Source organism: Orcinus orca, chromosome 1 (genome assembly GCF_937001465.1).
Source record: "Orcinus orca chromosome 1, mOrcOrc1.1, whole genome shotgun sequence".
In the NCBI taxonomy this organism is placed as follows: domain Eukaryota; kingdom Metazoa; phylum Chordata; class Mammalia; order Artiodactyla; family Delphinidae; genus Orcinus; species Orcinus orca.
Window position 1 is genome coordinate 86,161,757 of NC_064559.1, and position 16,767 is coordinate 86,178,523.

A 16,767-nucleotide genomic window follows, 5' to 3' on the forward strand; every position below is an offset into this window, starting at 1 on the left:
CATCACCGAGGGCAGGAGGCTCCCAGCAGGTTCCATGTGCCAACAGAGGGCCCACGTCGCCAAGGTGATGTGTGCAAGTCAGGCAGGATTGACCTCACAGCAGAGAGCCTACCTCACAGAAGAGTGAGGAAGCCAGCCAGGATAAGACTGTCACCAGAAGACCCACATCACCAAGGGGATGGGAACCAGGCAGGAGTGTCCTCACACCAGTGGGGCCACATCATTGAAAGTTGCGGAACCCAGGACATGTGGCCTCAAACCAGAAGACCCACATCACGAAGGGGTTGTGAGTGAGGCAGGCAGGAGGAGCATCACAACACAGGACCCATAGAATACAAAAGTTGAGGAATCGAGCAGTTGGAACCTCCCAGCAGGCGGCCAAGAACACAGAGGCTATGGGATCCAGGCCACAGTGAACTAACACCAGAGAGTCCACATCATGAAATTGTGATCAAAACAGCCGTTGGAACCTCAGAGCAGAAGGCCCACATCCCCATGGAGATGGGAACCTAAGAGGAGTGCCCGAGCATCACTGGGCCCACTAAGAAAAGTTGGGGAGCCCAGCAGTTAGGGCCTGACGTCAGAGGGCCCTCATCACAGAGGTGAGGAGGCTGCCAGCAGGGTCCAAGTGCCACCAGAGGGCTCATGTCAACAAGGCGAGGTGAGCAAGCCAGGCAAGAGTTACCTGATAGTAGAGGGTCCACCTCACAGATGGGTGAGGAACCCAGCCAGGATCAGACTCTCACCAGAGGGCCCACATCACAAAGGGGATGGGAACCAGTCAGGATTATCCTCACACCAGTGGGGCCTCATCATCTTAAGGTGAGAAACCCAGCACATGTGTCCTCAAACCAGAGGACCCACATCACCAAGGGCCTTGGAGTGAGGCAGGCAGGAGTAGCCTCACAACACAGGGCACATAATATAAAAAACGTGAGGATTCCAGCATTTAGACCTTCCAGCAGGCAGCCCAGAACACCGAGGCTATGGGATCCAGGCCACAGTGAACTCACAGCAGAGGGCCCACATCATAAAACTGTGAGCAACCCAGGCGTTGGGACCTCAGCGCAGAAGGCCCACATCCCCATGGGAATGGGAACCTGGCTGGAGTGTCCTCACACCACTGGGCGCACATCAGAAAATGTGGGGAGCCCACCATTTAGGGCCTGACGCCAGAGGGCCGTCATCACCGAGAGGAGAAGGCACCCTGCACGCTCCAACTGCCACCAGAGGGCTCACGTCTCCAAGGTGACGTGTGCCAGCCAGGCAGGAGTGACCTCACAGCAGAGGGCCTACCTCACAGAACGTTGAGGAACCCAGCCAGGATTAGACTCTCGCCAGAGGGCCCACCTCACCAAGGGGATGGGAACCAGGCAGGAGTGTCCTCACACGAGTGGGGCCACATCATCGAAAGGTGCGGAACCCAGCACATGTGGCCTCAAATCAGAGGACACATATCACAAAGGGAATGGGAGTGAGGCAGGTAGGAGTAGCCTAAAAACAGAGGGCCCAAAGAATAAGAAAGGTGAGGAATCCAACAGTTGGAACCTCCCAGCAGGCGGCCGAGAGCACAGAAGCTATGGGATGCAGGCAGGAGTGAACTAACAGCAGAGAGCCCACATCATGAAACTGTGAGCAACCCAGGCGTTGGGACCTCAGAGCAGAAGGCCCACATCCCAATGGGGATGTGAACCTGGCTGGAGTGTCCTCGCACCACTGGGCGCACATCACAAAATGTGGGGAGCCCAGCAGTTAGGGCCTGATGCCAGAGGGCCCTCATCACCGAGGGGAGGAGGCTCCCAGCAGGCTCCAAGTGCCACCAGAGGGCTCATGTCCACAAGGCGAGGTGAGCAAGCCAGGCAGGAGTGACCTCACAGCAGACGGCCCACCTCACAGATGGGTGAGGAACCCAGCCAGGATCAGACTCTCAACAGAGGGCCCACATCACCAAGGGGATGTGAACCAGGCAGGAGTCTCCTAAGACCATTGGTCCCACATCATCGAAAGGTGAGGAACCCAGCACATGTGGCCTCAAACCAGACGACACACATCACGAAGGGGCTGGGAGTGAGGCAGGCAGGAGGATCCTCACAACAGAGGGCCCAAAAAATTAAAAAAGTGAGGAATCCAGCAGTTGGAACCTCCCAGCAGGCGGCCAAGAGCACAGAGGCTATGGGATCCAGGCCTCTGTGAACTAACACCAGAGAGCCCACATCATGAAAATGTGAACAACCCAGCCGTTGGGACCTCAGAGCAGAAGGCCCACATCCCCATGGAGATGGGATCCTAAAAGGAGTGCCAAAGCATCACTGGGCTCACTAAGAAAAGTTGGTGAGCCCAGCAGTTAGGGCCTGATGCAAGAGGGCCCTCATCACCGGGGGGAGGAGATTCCCAGCACGCTCCAACTGCCACCACACGGCTGACTTCACCAAGGCAATGTGTGCCAGCCATGCAGGAGTGACCTATCAGCAGAGGGTCTCCCTCACAGAAGGGTGAGGAACACAGCCAGGAACAGACTCTCACCAGGGGGTCCATATAACCACGTGGATGAGAACCAGGCAGGAGTGTCCTCACACTAGTGGGGCCACATCATCGAAAGTTGAGGAACCCAGCAAAGGTGGCCACAAACCAGAGAACCCACATCACCAAGGGGTTGAGAGTGAGGTAGGTGTCTGGACCGGCATATTTAAAACTCATTTCCCACCAGGAAGAGGAATTAACCAAAGGCTCAGCGTGCCCTGCCAGAAGCAGATTAGGGCCTGCAGCAGTCTTGCGGGTTTGCGGCCAGCTCACAAGAAAGCGAGTTGAAGAAAGGAGATCAGGGGCCCTGTAATTCACAAACCTGCAGAGTTATAAATGACAGATAACGTCCAAAAATATATTGAAGTAAGGCTGCCAAGAGGACTTGAAAGCGGGGCAGAATTTCAGGAAACCGATTTCAGGAGGTAGACTGGATTTGCCTTTAAAGCATAGGAAAAGAGGCAGAACGTCCACAATGATGCACTTGACCAAAAAGGGCGTAAGCGTTTTTTCCTGAATATATTCAGGAAGAAACGCATACGCCCTTTCTGGACAACCAAGCGAGCTTGCAAAGGAAATCTGCACTACAATGAAGTCTCACTTCCCCCCGGTCAAAAGGGCCATCTGAAAAAAGTGTAAAATCCAGAAAGACAGGACAGGCCATGGAGAACTGGGAGCCTTGTTATGCTGATGGGTGGGATGTAAATTGCCAACAGCCACTCTGGAGAAGTGTATGGTGTTTCCTGAAACATTCAAAAAACAAAGCAACAGAGCCTAGGGCACTTCCACTTATGGTCCTATAGCTTAGGGAAATTAAAATCAAAAAGACACAGCCACCCCAAAGTTTGGGACGGCTCTGTTTATAAGAACCTCGTTTACGGTACAAGTTCAATATCGCAGAAAGCGAAAAATGGATAAAGAAGTTGTGGTACTTACGTACAATGCAATATCACTCAGCAATGAAATCTATGTCACCAGGCCCATAGCAGCATAATGACTGGATTCAGGTATGATGATTCTAAGTGAAATAAGTCACTCAGAAAAAGAAACATCATAAGATATCACTAATATATGGAATGTAAACTTGGCTACAGAGAAACTGAATTACAAAACAGAACAGGGTCTCAAATGTAGAAAACCGATTTAGGCTTGCGTAAGTGGAAAGGTGACTTGGAGTGCTGCATAAAACCATAGATTGAAATTAGCACAGATACCGTTCCATAAGCCAAATATGTAATAACAAGAGCTACTCCTTGCTCAACGAAGTGGACTCAACACCCCATATTAAACGCCTAAGAATATACCTGACTAGTAAGAATCTTAAAACCTATGGATTGATATGTCTCCGAAAGAGAATCAAGCATGTGTACAGTGGCATAAACGCAGCTGTGATAGGATTGGTGAGGTTCGGTGAGCAAATGCAGACCTTTTGAAGTCATATTGCATGGTACCCATTCCATGGGTCTCAACTCTCCAGGTTTAAGGGATTCTTCCTTCAGCTAAAACATGCATGTGGAACCCAGAGTATGATCCACCATGTGATCGGGAAACGTGTTCAAATGTGTCTCAGTTTTCGTCCCCTGGTACTCGGGTGCAACATTCCAGATGCTTTACTAACCCTCTCCCCACTCGGAGAGTCAGTGCCTTTAACCTCCTGTTTGGCCCAGTTTGCAATTTCTGCGTAAGACAAACAGGAATAGAGATAACCAATGAGAGACTAGCTGGAGGTGTCTGGACGGGCAAATCTAACTCTCATTTGCAATCAGGAAGAGGAATTAACCAAAGGCTCAGCGTGCCTTGCCGGAACCACACTAGGGCCTGAGGCAATCCTGCGGTGTTGCAGCCAGCTCACAGCAGAGCGAGTTGAAGAAAGGAGCTCAGGGGCACTGTCATTCACAAACCTGCAGAGTTATAAATGACACCTATCGTCCAAAAATATATTGAAGTAAGGCTGCCAAGAGAACTTGAAAGTGGGCCAGAATTGCAGGAAACCGATTTCAGGAGGTAAACTGGAATTGCATGTAAAGCATAGGAAAAGAGGCAGAACGTCCACAATGATGCACTTGGCCAAAAAGTGCATATGCGTTTTTTCCTGAATATATTCAGGAAAAAACGCATACGCACTTTTTGGCCAACCAAGCAAGCTTGCAAAGGAAATCTGCACTACAATGAAGTCTCACTGCCCCCCGGTCAAAAGGGCCATCTGAAAAAAGTGTAAAATCCAGAAAGGCAGGACAGGCCATGGAGAACTGGGAGCCTTGTTATGCTGATGGGCGGGATGTAAATTGCCAACAGCAACTCTGGAGAAGTGTATGGTGTTTCCTGAAATATCCAAAAAACAAAGCAACAGAGCCTAGGGCACTTCCACTTATGGTCCTATAGCTTAGGGAAATTAAAATAAAAAAGACACAGCCACCCCAAAGTTTGGGATGGCTGTATTTACAAGAACCTCGTTTACGGTACAAGTTCAATATCGCAGAAAGCGAAAAATGGATAAAAAAGTTGTGGTACTTACGTACAGTGCAATATCACTCAGCAATGAAATGTATGTTATCAGGCCCATAGCAGCATAATGAGTGGATAACGGTACGATGATTCTAAGAGAAATAAGTCACACAGAAAAAGAAACATCTTAAGTTATCACTACTACACGGAATGTAAACTTGGCTACACAGGAACTGAATTACAAAACAGAACAGGGTCTCAAATGTAGAAAACCAACTTATGCTTGCTTAACGGGAAAAGTGAGTTGGGGTGCTGCATAAAACCAGTGACTGAAATTAGCACAGATACCGTTCCATAAGCCAAATATGTAATAACAAGAGCTACTCCTTGCTCAACGAAGTGGACTCAACACCCCATATTAAACGCCTAAGAATATACCTGACTAGTAAGAATCTTAAAACCTATGGATTTATATGTCTCCGAAAGAGAATCAGGCGTGTGTACAGTGGCATAAACGCAACAGTGATAGGATTGGTGAGGTTCGGTGAGCAAATGCAGACCCTTTGAAGTCATATAGCATGGTACCCATTCCATGGGTCTCAACTCTCCAGTTTTAAGGGATTCTTCCTTCAGCTAAAACATGCATGTGGAAACCAGAGTATTATCTACTGTGTGATCGGGAAACGTGTTCAAATGTGTCTCACTTTTCGTCCCCTGGTACTCGGGTGCAACATTCCAGATGCTTTACTAACACTCTCCCCACTTGGAGAGTCAAGGCCCTTAACCTCCTGTTTGGCCCAGTTTGCAATTTCTGCGGAAAATGAACAGGAATAGGGAGAACCAATGAGAGACTAGCTGGAGGTGTCTGGACGGGCAAATTTAACTCTCATTTCCCACCAGGAAGAGGAATTAACCAAAAGCTCAGCGTGCCATGATGGAACCACACTAGGGCCTGAAGCAATCCTGCGGTGTTGCGGCCAGCTCACAAGAAAGCTAGTTGAAGAAAGGAGCTCAGGGGCACTGTAATTCACAAACCTGCAGAGTTATACATGACAGCTATCGTCCAAAAATATATTGAAGTAAGGCTGCCAAGAGGACTTGAAAGCGACGCAGAATTGCAGGAAACCGATTTCAGGAGGTAGACTGGAATTGCATGTAAAGCATAGGAAAAGAGGCAGAACGTTCACAATGATGCACTTGGCCAAAAGGGGCGTATGCGTTTTTTCCTGAATATATTCAGGAAAAAACGCATACGCCCCTTTTGGCCAACCACGCAAGCTTGCAAAGGAAATCTGCACTACAATGATGTCTCACTTCCCCCTGGTCAAAAGGCCATCTGAAAAAAGTGTAAAATCCAGAAAGGCAGGACAGGTCATGGAGAACTGGGAGCCTTGTTTTGCTGATGGGCGGGATGTAAATTGCCAACAGCCCCTCTGGAGAAGTGTATGGTGTTTCCTGAAACATCTAAAAAACAAAGCAACAGAGCCAAGGGCACCTCCACTTATGGTCCCATAGGGTAGGGAAATTAAAATCAAAAAGACACAGCCACCCCAAAGTTTGGGACGGCTCTGTTTACAAGAACCTCGTTTATGGTACAAGTTCAGTATCACAGAAAGTGAAAAATGGATAAAGAAGGTATGGTACTTACGTACAATGCAATATCACTCAGCAATGAAATGTATGTCATCAGGCCCGTAGCAGCATAATGAGTGGATTCAGGTATGATGATTCTAAGTGAAATCAGTCACAGAGAAAAAGAAACATCATTAGATATCAGTAATACACGGAATGTAAACTTGGCTACACAGGAACTGAATTAAAAAACAGAACAGGGTCTGAAATGTAGAAAACCAACTTATGCTTGCTTAAGGGGAAAGGTGAGTTGGGGTGCTGCATAAAACCAGAGATTGAAATTAGCACAGATACCGTTCCATAAGCCAAATATATAATAGACAAGGGCTACTCCTTGCTCAACGAAGTGGACACAACACCCCATATTAAACGCCTAAGAATATACCTGACTAGTAAGAATCTTAAAACCTATTGATTTATATGTCTCCGAAAGAGAATCAAGCGTGTGTACAGCGGCATAAATGCAGCAGTGATAGGATTGGTGAGGTTTGGTGAGCAAATGCAGACCCTTTGAAGTCATATTGCATGGTACCCATTCCATGGGTCTCAACTCTCCAGGTTTAAGGGATTCTTCCTTCAGCTAAAACATGCATGTGGAACCCAGAGTATGATCCACCATGTGATCGGGAAATGTGTTCAAATGTGGCTCAGGTTTCGTCCTCTGGTACTCGGGTGCAACATTCCAGATGCTTTACTAACACTCTCCCCACTTGGAGAGTCAGTGCCTTTAACCTCCTGTTTGGCCCAGTTTGCAATTTCTGCGGAAAATGAACAGCAATAATGAGAACCAATGAGAGACTAGCTGGAGGTGTCTGGACGAGCAAATTTAACTCTCATTTCTCACCAGGAAGAGGAATTAACCAAAGGCTCAGTGTGCCATGCCGGAACCACAATAGGGCCTGAAGCAATCCTGCAGTGTTCCGGCCAGCTCACAAGAAAGCGAGTTGAAGAAAGGAGCTCAGGGACACTCTAATTCACAAACCTGCAGAGTTATAAATGACAGCTATCGTCCAAAAATATATTGAAGTAAGGCTACCAAGAGGACTTGAAAGCGGGGCACAATTGCAGGAAACCGATTTGAGGAGGTAGACTGGAATTGCATGTAAAGCATACGAAAAGAGGCAGAACGTCCACAATGATGCAATTGGCCAAAAAGGGCGTATGTGTTTTTTCCTGAATATATTCAGGAAAAAACGCATACGCAGTTTTTGGCCAACCAAGCAAACTTGCAAAGAAATCTGCACTACAATGAAGTCTCACTTCCCCCTGGTCAAAAGGGGCATCTGAAAAAAGTGTAAAATCCAGAAAAACAGGACAGGCCATGGAGAACTGGGAGCCTTGTTATGCTGATGGGCGGGATGTAAATTGCCAACAGCCACTCTGGAGAACTGAATGGTGTTTCCTGAAACATCTAAAAAACAAAGCAACAGAGCCTAAGGCACTTCCACTTATGGTCCTATAGCTTAGGGAAATTAAAATCAAAAAGACACAGCCACCCCAAAGTTTGGGATGGCTCTGTTTACAAGAACCTCGTTTATGGTACAAGTTCAATATCACAGAAAGCGAAAAATGGATAAAGAAGTTGTGGTACTTACGTACAATGCAATATCACTCAGCAATGAAATCTATGTCATCAGGCCCGTAGCAGCATAATGAGTGGATTCAGGTACGATGATTCTAAGTGAAATAATTCACAGAGAAAAAGAAACATCATAAGATATCACTAATACACGGAATGTAAACTTGGCTACACAGGAACTGAATTACAAAACACAACAGGGTCTCAAATGTAGAAAAAAAACTTATGCTTGCTTAAGGGGAAAGGTGAGTTGGGGTGCTGCATAAAACCAGAGATGGAAATTAGCACAGATACCGTTCCATAAGCCAAATATGTAGTAGACAAGAGCTACTCCTTGCTCAACGAAGTGGACTCAACACCCCATATTAAACGCCTAAGAATATACCTGACTAGTAAGAATCTTAAAACCTATGGATTTATATGTCTCCGAAAGACAATCAAGCGTGTGTACAGCAGCATAAATGCAGCAGTGATAGGATTGGTGAGGTTCGGTGAACAAGTGCAGACCCTTTGAAGTCATATTGCATGGTACCCATTCCATGGGTCTCAACTCTCCAGGTTTAAGGGATTCTTCCTTCAGCTAAAACATGCATGTGGAACCCAGAGTATGATCCACCGTGTGATCGGGAAATGTGTTCAAATGTGTCTCAGATTTCATCCCCTGGTACTCGGGTGCAACATTCCAGACGCTTTACTAAAACTCTCCCCACTTGGAGAGTCAGTGCCTTTAAACTCCTGTTTGGCCCAGTTTGCAATTTCTGCGGAACATGCACAGGAATAGGGAGAACCAATGAGAGACTAGCTGGAGGTGTTTGGACGGGCAAATTTGACTCTCATTTCCCACCAGGAAGAGCAATTAACCAAAGGCTCAGCATGTCATGCCGGAACCACACTAGGGTCTGAAACAATCCTGCGGTGTTGCGGCCAGCTCACAAGAAAGCGAGTTGAAGAAAGGAGCTCAGGGGCACTGTCATTCACAAACCTGCAGAGTTATAAATGACAGCTATCGTCCAATAATATATTAAAGTAAGGCTGCCAAGAGGACTTGAATGTGGGGCAGAATTGCAGGAAACCGATTTCAGGAGGTAGACTGGAATTGCATGTAAAGCATAGGAAAAGAGGCAGAACGTCCCCAATGATGCACTTGGCCAAAAAAGGCGTACGCGTTTTTTCCTGAATATATTCAGGAAAAAACGCATACGCCCTTTTTGGCCAACCAAGCAAGCTTGCAAAGGAAATCTGCACTGCAATGAAGTCTCACTACCCCCCAGTCAAAAGGGCCATCTGAAAAAAGTGTAAAATCCAGAAAGGCAGGACAGGCCATGGAGAACTGGGAGTCTTGTTATGCTGATGGGCAGGATGTAAATTGCCAACAGCCACTCTGGAGAAGTGTATGGTGTTTCCTGAAACATCCAAAAAACAAAGCAACAGAGAATAGGGCACTTCCACTTATTGTCCTATATCTTAGGGAAATTAAAATAAAAAAGACACAGCCAACCCAAAGTTTGGGATGGCTGTGTTTACAAGAACCTCGTTTACGGTACAAGTTCAATATTGCAGAAAGCGAAAAATGGATAAAGAATTTGTGGTACTTACGAACAATGCAATAACACTCAGCAATGAAATCTATGTCATCAGGCCCGTAGCAGCATACTGAGTGGATTCAGGTACGATGATTCTAAGTGAAATAAGTCACAGAGAAAAAGAAACATCATAAGATATCACTACTACACGGAATGTAAACTTGGCTACACAGGAACTGAATTACAAAACAGAACAGGGTCTCAAATGTAGAAAACCAACTTATGCTTGCTTAAGGGGAAAGGTGAGTTGGGGTGCTGCATAAAACCAGAGATTGAAATTAGCACAGATACCGTTCCATAAGCCAAATATGTAATAGACAAGAGCTACTCCTTGCTCAACGAAGTGCACTCAACACCCCATATTAAATGCCTAAGAATATACCTGACGAGTAAGAATCTTAAAACCTATGGATTTATATGTCTCCGAAAGAGAATCAAGCCTGTGTACAGCGGCATAAACGCAGCAGTGATAGGATTGGTGAGGTTCGGAGAGCAAATGCAGACCCTTTGAACTCATATTGCATGGTACCCATTCCATGGGTCTCAACTCTCCAGGTTTAAGGGATTCTTCCTTCAGCTAAAACATGCATGTGGAACCCAGAGTATGATCCACCGTGTGATCAGGAAACGTGTTCAAATGTGTCTCAGTTTTCCTCCCCTGGTACTCAGGTGCAACATTCCAGACGCTTTACTAACACTCTCCCCACTTGGAGAGTCAGTGCCTTTAACCTCCTGTATGGCCCAGTTTGCAATTTCTGCAGAAGATATACAGGAAGAGGGAGAACCAATGAGAGACTAGCTGCAGGTGTCTGGACGGGCAAATTTAACTCTCATTTCCCACCAGGAAGAGGAATTAACCAAAGGCTCAGCATGCCATGCCGGAAACACACTAGGGCCTGAAGCAATCCTGCGGTGTTGCGGCCAGCTCACAAGAAAGCGAGTTGAAGAAAGGAGCTCAGGGGCACTGTCATTCACAAACCTGCAGAGTTATAAATGACAGCTATCGTCCAAAAAAAATTGAAGTAAGGCTGCCAAGAGGACTTGAAAGCGGGGCAGAATTGCAGGAAACCGATTTCAGGAGGTAGACTGGAATTGCATGTAAAGCATAGGAAAAGAGGCAGAACGTCCACAATGATGCACTTGGGCAAAAAGGGCATATGCGTTTTTTCCTGAATATATTCAGGAAAAAACGCATACGCCCTGTTTAGCCAACCAAGCAAGCTTGCAAAGGAAATCTGCACTACAATGAAGTCTCATTTCCCACAGGTCAAAAGGGGCATCTGAAAAAAAGTGTAAAATCCAGAAAGGCAGGACAGGCCATGGAGAACAGGGAGCCTTGTTATGCTGATGGGCGGGATGTGAATTGCCAACAGCCACTCTGGAGAAGTGTATGGTGTTTCCTGAAACATCTAAAAAACAAAGCAACAGAGCCTAGGGCACTTGCACTTATGGTCCTATAGATTAGGGAAATTAAAATCAAAAAGACACAGCCACCCTAAAGTTTGGGACGGCTCTGTTTACAAGAACCTCGTTTAAGGTACAAGTTCAATATCACAGAAAGCGAAAAATGGATAAAGACGTTGTGGTACTTACGTACAATGCAATATCACTTAGCAATGAAATCTATGTCATCAGGCCCATAGCAGTATGATGAGTGGATTCAGGTATGATGATTCTAAGTGAAATAAGTCACACAGAAAAAGAAACATCATAAGATATCACTACTACACGGAATGTAAACTTGGCTACACAGGAACTGAATTACAAAACAGAACAGGGTCTCAAATGTAGAAAACCAACTTATGCTTGCTTAAGGGGAAAGGTGAGTTGGCGTGCTGCATAAAACCAGAGATTGAAATTAACACAGATACCGTTCCATAAGCCAAATATATAATAGACAAGAGCTACTCCTTGCTCAACGAAGTGGACTCAACACCCCATATTAAACGCCTAAGAATATACCTGACGAGTAAGAATCTTAAAACCTATGGATTTATATGTCTCCGAAAGAGAATCAAGCGTGTGTAGAGTGGCATAAACGCAGCAGTGATAGGATTGGTGAGGTTCGGTGAGCAAATGCAGACCCTTTGAAGCCATATTGCATGGTACCCATTCCATGGGTCTCAACTCTCCAGGTTTAAGGGATTCTTCCTTCAGCTAAAACATGCATGTGGAACCCAGAGTATGATCCACCGTGTGATCGGGAAACGTGTTCAAATGTGTCTCAGTTTTCATCCCCTGGTACTCGGGTGCAACATTCCAGACGCTTTAGTAACACTCTCCCCACTTGGAGAGTCAGTTCCTTTAAACTCCTGTTTGGCCCAGTTTGCAATTTCTGCGGAAAATGAACAGGAATAGGGAGAACAAATGAGAGACTAGCTGGAGGTGTCTGGACGGGCAAATTTAAGTCTCATTTCTCACCAGGAAGAGGAATTAACCAAAGGCTCAGCGTGCCATGCCGGAACCACACTAGGGCCTGAAGCAATCCTGCGGTGTTGCGGCCAGTTCACAAGAAAGCGAGTTGAAGAAAGGAGCTCAGCGGTACTGTAATTCACAATCCTGCAGAGTTATAAATGACAGCTATCGTCCAAAAATATATTGAAGTAAGGCTGCCAAGAGCACTTGAAAGCGGGGCAGAATTGCAGGAAACTGATTTCAGGAGGTAGACTGGAGTTGCATGTAAAGCATAGGAAAAGAGGCAGAACATCCACAATGATGCACTTGGCCAAAAAGGGCGTATGCGTTTTTTCCTGAATATATTCAAGAAAAAACGCATACGCCCTTTTTGGCCAACAAAGCAAGCTTGCAAACGAAATCTGCACTACAATGAAGTCTCACTGTGCCCCAGTCAAAAGTGCCATCTGAAAAAAGTGTAAAATCCAGAAAGGCAGGACAGGCCATGGAGAACTGGGAGTCTTGTTATGCTGATGGGCAGGATGTAAATTGCCAACAGCCACTCTGGAGAAGTGTATGGTGTTTCCTGAAACATCCAAAAAACAAAGCAACAGAGAATAGTGCACTTCCACTTATGGTCCTATATCTTAGGGAAATTAAAATAAAAAAGACACAGCCACCCCAAAGTTTGGGACAGCTCTGTTTACAAGAACCTCGTTTACTGTACAAGTTCAATATCGCAGAAAGAGAAAAATGGATAAAGAAGTTGTGGTACTTACGTACAATGCAATAACACTCAGCAATGAAATCTATGTCATCAGGCCCGTAGCAGCATAATGAGTGGATTCAGGTACGATGATTCTAAGTGAAATAAGTCACACAGAAAAAGAAACATCATAAGATATCACTACTACACGGAATGTAAACTTGGCTACACAGGAACTGAATTACAAAACAGAACAGGGTCTCAAATGTAGAAAACCAACTTATGTTTGCTTAAGGGGAAAGGTGAGTTGGGGTGCTGCATAAAACCAGAGATTGAAATTAGCACAGATACCGTTCCATAAGCCAAATATGTAATAGACAAGCGCTACTCCTTGCTCAACGGAGTGGAATCAAGACGCCATATTAAACGCCTAAGAATATACCTGACTAGTAAGAATCTTAAAACCTATGCATTTATATGTCTCCGAAAGAGAATCATGCATGTGTACAGCGGCATAAGCACAGAAGTGATACGATTGGTGAGGATCGGTGAGCAAATGCAGACCCTTTGAAGTCATATTGCATGGTACCCATTCCATGGGTCTCAACTCTCCAGGTTTAAGGGATTCTTCCTTCAGCTAAAACATGCATGTGGAACCCAGAGTATGATCCACCATGTGATCGGGAAACGTGTTCAAATGTGTCTCAGTTTTCGTCCCCTGGTACTCGGGTGCAACGTTCCAGACGCTTTACTAACACTCTCCCCACTTGGAGAGTCAGTGCCTTTAACCTCCTGTATGGCCCAGTTTGCAATTTCTGCAGAAGATAAACAGGAATAGGGAAAACCAATGAGAGACTAGCTGGAGGTGTCTGGACGGGCAAATTTAACTCTCATTTCCCACCAGGAAGAGGAATTAACCAAAGGCTCAGGATGCCATGCCGGAAACACACTAGGGCCTGAAGCAATCCTGCGGTGTTGCGGCCAGCTCACAAGAAAGCGAGTTGAAGAGAGGAGCTCAGGGGCACTGTAATTCACAAACTTGCAGTGTTATAAATGACAGCTATCGTCCAAAAATATATTGAAGTAAGGCTGCCAAGAGGACTTGAAAGCGGGGCAGAATTGCAGGAAACCGATTTCAGGAGGTAGACTGGAATTGCATGTAAAGCATAGGAAGAGAGGCAGAACGTCCACATTGATGCACTTGGCCAAAAAGGGTGTATGCGTTTTTTCCTGAATATATTCAGGAAAAAACGCATACGCACTTTTTGGCCAACCAAGCAAGCTTGCAAAGGAAATCTGCACTAAAATGAAGTCTCACTGCCCCCCGGTCAAAAGAGGCATCTGAAAAAAGTGTAAAATCTAGAAAGATAGGACAGGACATGGAGAACTGGGAGCCTTGTTATGCTGATGGGCGGGATGTAAATTGCAAACAGCCACTCTGGAGAAGTGTATGGTGTTTCCTGAAACATCTAAAAAACAAAGCAACAGAGCCTAGGGAACTTCCACTTATGGTCCTATAGCTTAGGGAAATTAAAATCAAAAAGACACAGCCACCGCAAAATTTGGGACGGCTCTGTTTACAAGAACCTCGTTTACGGTACAAGTTCAATATCGCAGAAAGTGAAAAATGGATAAAGAAGTCGTGGTACTTACGTACAATGCAATATCACTCAGCAATGAAATCTATGTCATCAGGCCCATAGCATCATAATGAGTGGATTCAGGTACGATGATTCTAAGTGAAATAAATCACACAGAAAAAGAAACATCATAAGGTATCACTACTACACGGAATGTAAACTTGGCTACACAGGAACTGAATTACAAAACAGAACAGGGTCTCAAATGTAGAAAACCAACTTATGCTTGCTTAAGGGGAAAGGTGAGTTGGGGCGCTGCATAAAACCAGAGATTGAAATTAGCACAGATACCGTTCCATAAGCCAAATATGTAATAGACAAGAGCTACTCCTTGCTCAACGAAGTGGACTCAAGACGCCACATTAAACGCCAAAGAATATACCTGACTAGTAAGAATCTTAAAACCTATGGATTTATATGTCTCCGAAAGAGAATCAAGCATGTGTACAGCAGCATAAGCACAGAAATGATAGGATTGGTGAGGATCGGTGAGCAAATGCAGACCCTTTGAAGTCATATTGCATGGTACCCATTCCATGGGTCTCAACTCTCCAGGTTTAAGGGATTCTTCCTTCAGCTAAAACATGAATGTGGAACCCAGAGTATGATCCACCGTGTGATCGGGAAATGTGTTCAAATGTGTCTCAGATTTCATCCCCTGGTACTCGGGTGCAACATTCCAGACGCTTTACTAAAACTCTCCCCACTTGGAGAGTCAGTGCCTTTAAACTCCTGTTTGGCCCAGTTTGCAATTTCTGCGGAACATGCACAGGAATAGGGAGAACCAATGAGAGACTAGCTGGAGGTGTTTGGACGGGCAAATTTGACTCTCATTTCCCACCAGGAAGAGCAATTAACCAAAGTCTCAGCATGTCATGCCGGAACCACACTAGGGTCTGAAACAATCCTGCGGTGTTGCGGCCAGCTCACAAGAAAGCGAGTTGAAGAAAGGAGCTCAGGGGCACTGTCATTCACAAACCTGCAGAGTTATAAATGACAGCTATCGTCCAAAAATATATTGAAGTAAGGCTGCAAAGAGGACTTGAATGTGGGGCAGAATTGCAGGAAACCGATTTCAGGAGGTAGACTGGAGTTGCATGTAAAGCAGAGGAAAAGAGGCAGAACGTCCCCAATGATGCACTTGGGCAAAAAGGGCGTATGCGTTTTTTCCTGAATATATTCAGGAAAAAACGCATACGCGCTTTTTGGCCAACCAAGCAAGCTTGCAAAGGAAATCTGCACTACAATGAAGTCTCACTGCCCCCCAGTCAAAAGGGCCATCTGAAAAAAGTGTAAAATCCAGAAAGGCAGGACAGGCCATGGAGAACTGGGAGCCTTGTTATGCTGATGGGCGGGATGTAAATTGCCAACAGCCAATCTGGAGAAGTGTATGGTGTTTCCTGAAACATCTAAAAAACAAAGCAACAGAGCCTAGGGCACTTCCACTTATGGTCTTATAGCTTAGGGAAATTAAAATCAAAAAGACACAGCCACCCCAATGTTTGGGACTGCTCTGTTTACAAGAACCTCATTTACGGTACAAGTTCAATATCACAGAATGCGAAAAATGGATAAAGAACTTGTGGTACTTAATTACAATGGAATATCACTCAGCAATGAAATCTATGTCATCAGGCCCGTAGCAGCATAATGAGTGGATTCAGGTACGATGATTCTAAGTGAAATAAGTCACACAGAAAAAGAAACCCCATAAGATATCACTACTACACGGAATGTAAACTTGGCTACACAGGAACTGAATTACATAACAGAACAGGGTCTCAAATGTAGAAAACCCACTTATGCTTGCTTAAGGGGAAAGGTGAGTTGGGGTGCTGCATAAAACCAGAGATTGAAATTAGCACAGATACTGTTCAATAAGCCAAACATGTAACAAACAAGAGCTACTGCTTGCTCAACGAAGTGGACTCAACACCCCATATTAAACGCCTAACAATATACCTGGCTAGTAAGAATCTTAAAACTTATGGATTTATATGTCTCCGAAAGAGAATCAAGCGTGTGTAGAGCGGCATAAATGCAGCAGTGATAGGATTGGTGAGGTTCGGTGAGCAAATGCAGACCCTTTGAAGTCATATTGCATGGTACCCATTCCATGGGTCTCAACTCTCCAGGTTTAAGGGATTCTTCCTTCAGCTAAAACATGCATGTGGAACCCAGAGTATGATCCACCGTGTGATCGGGAAACTTGTTCAAATGCGTCTCAGTTTTAGTCCCCTGGTACTCGGGTGCAACATTTCAGACGCT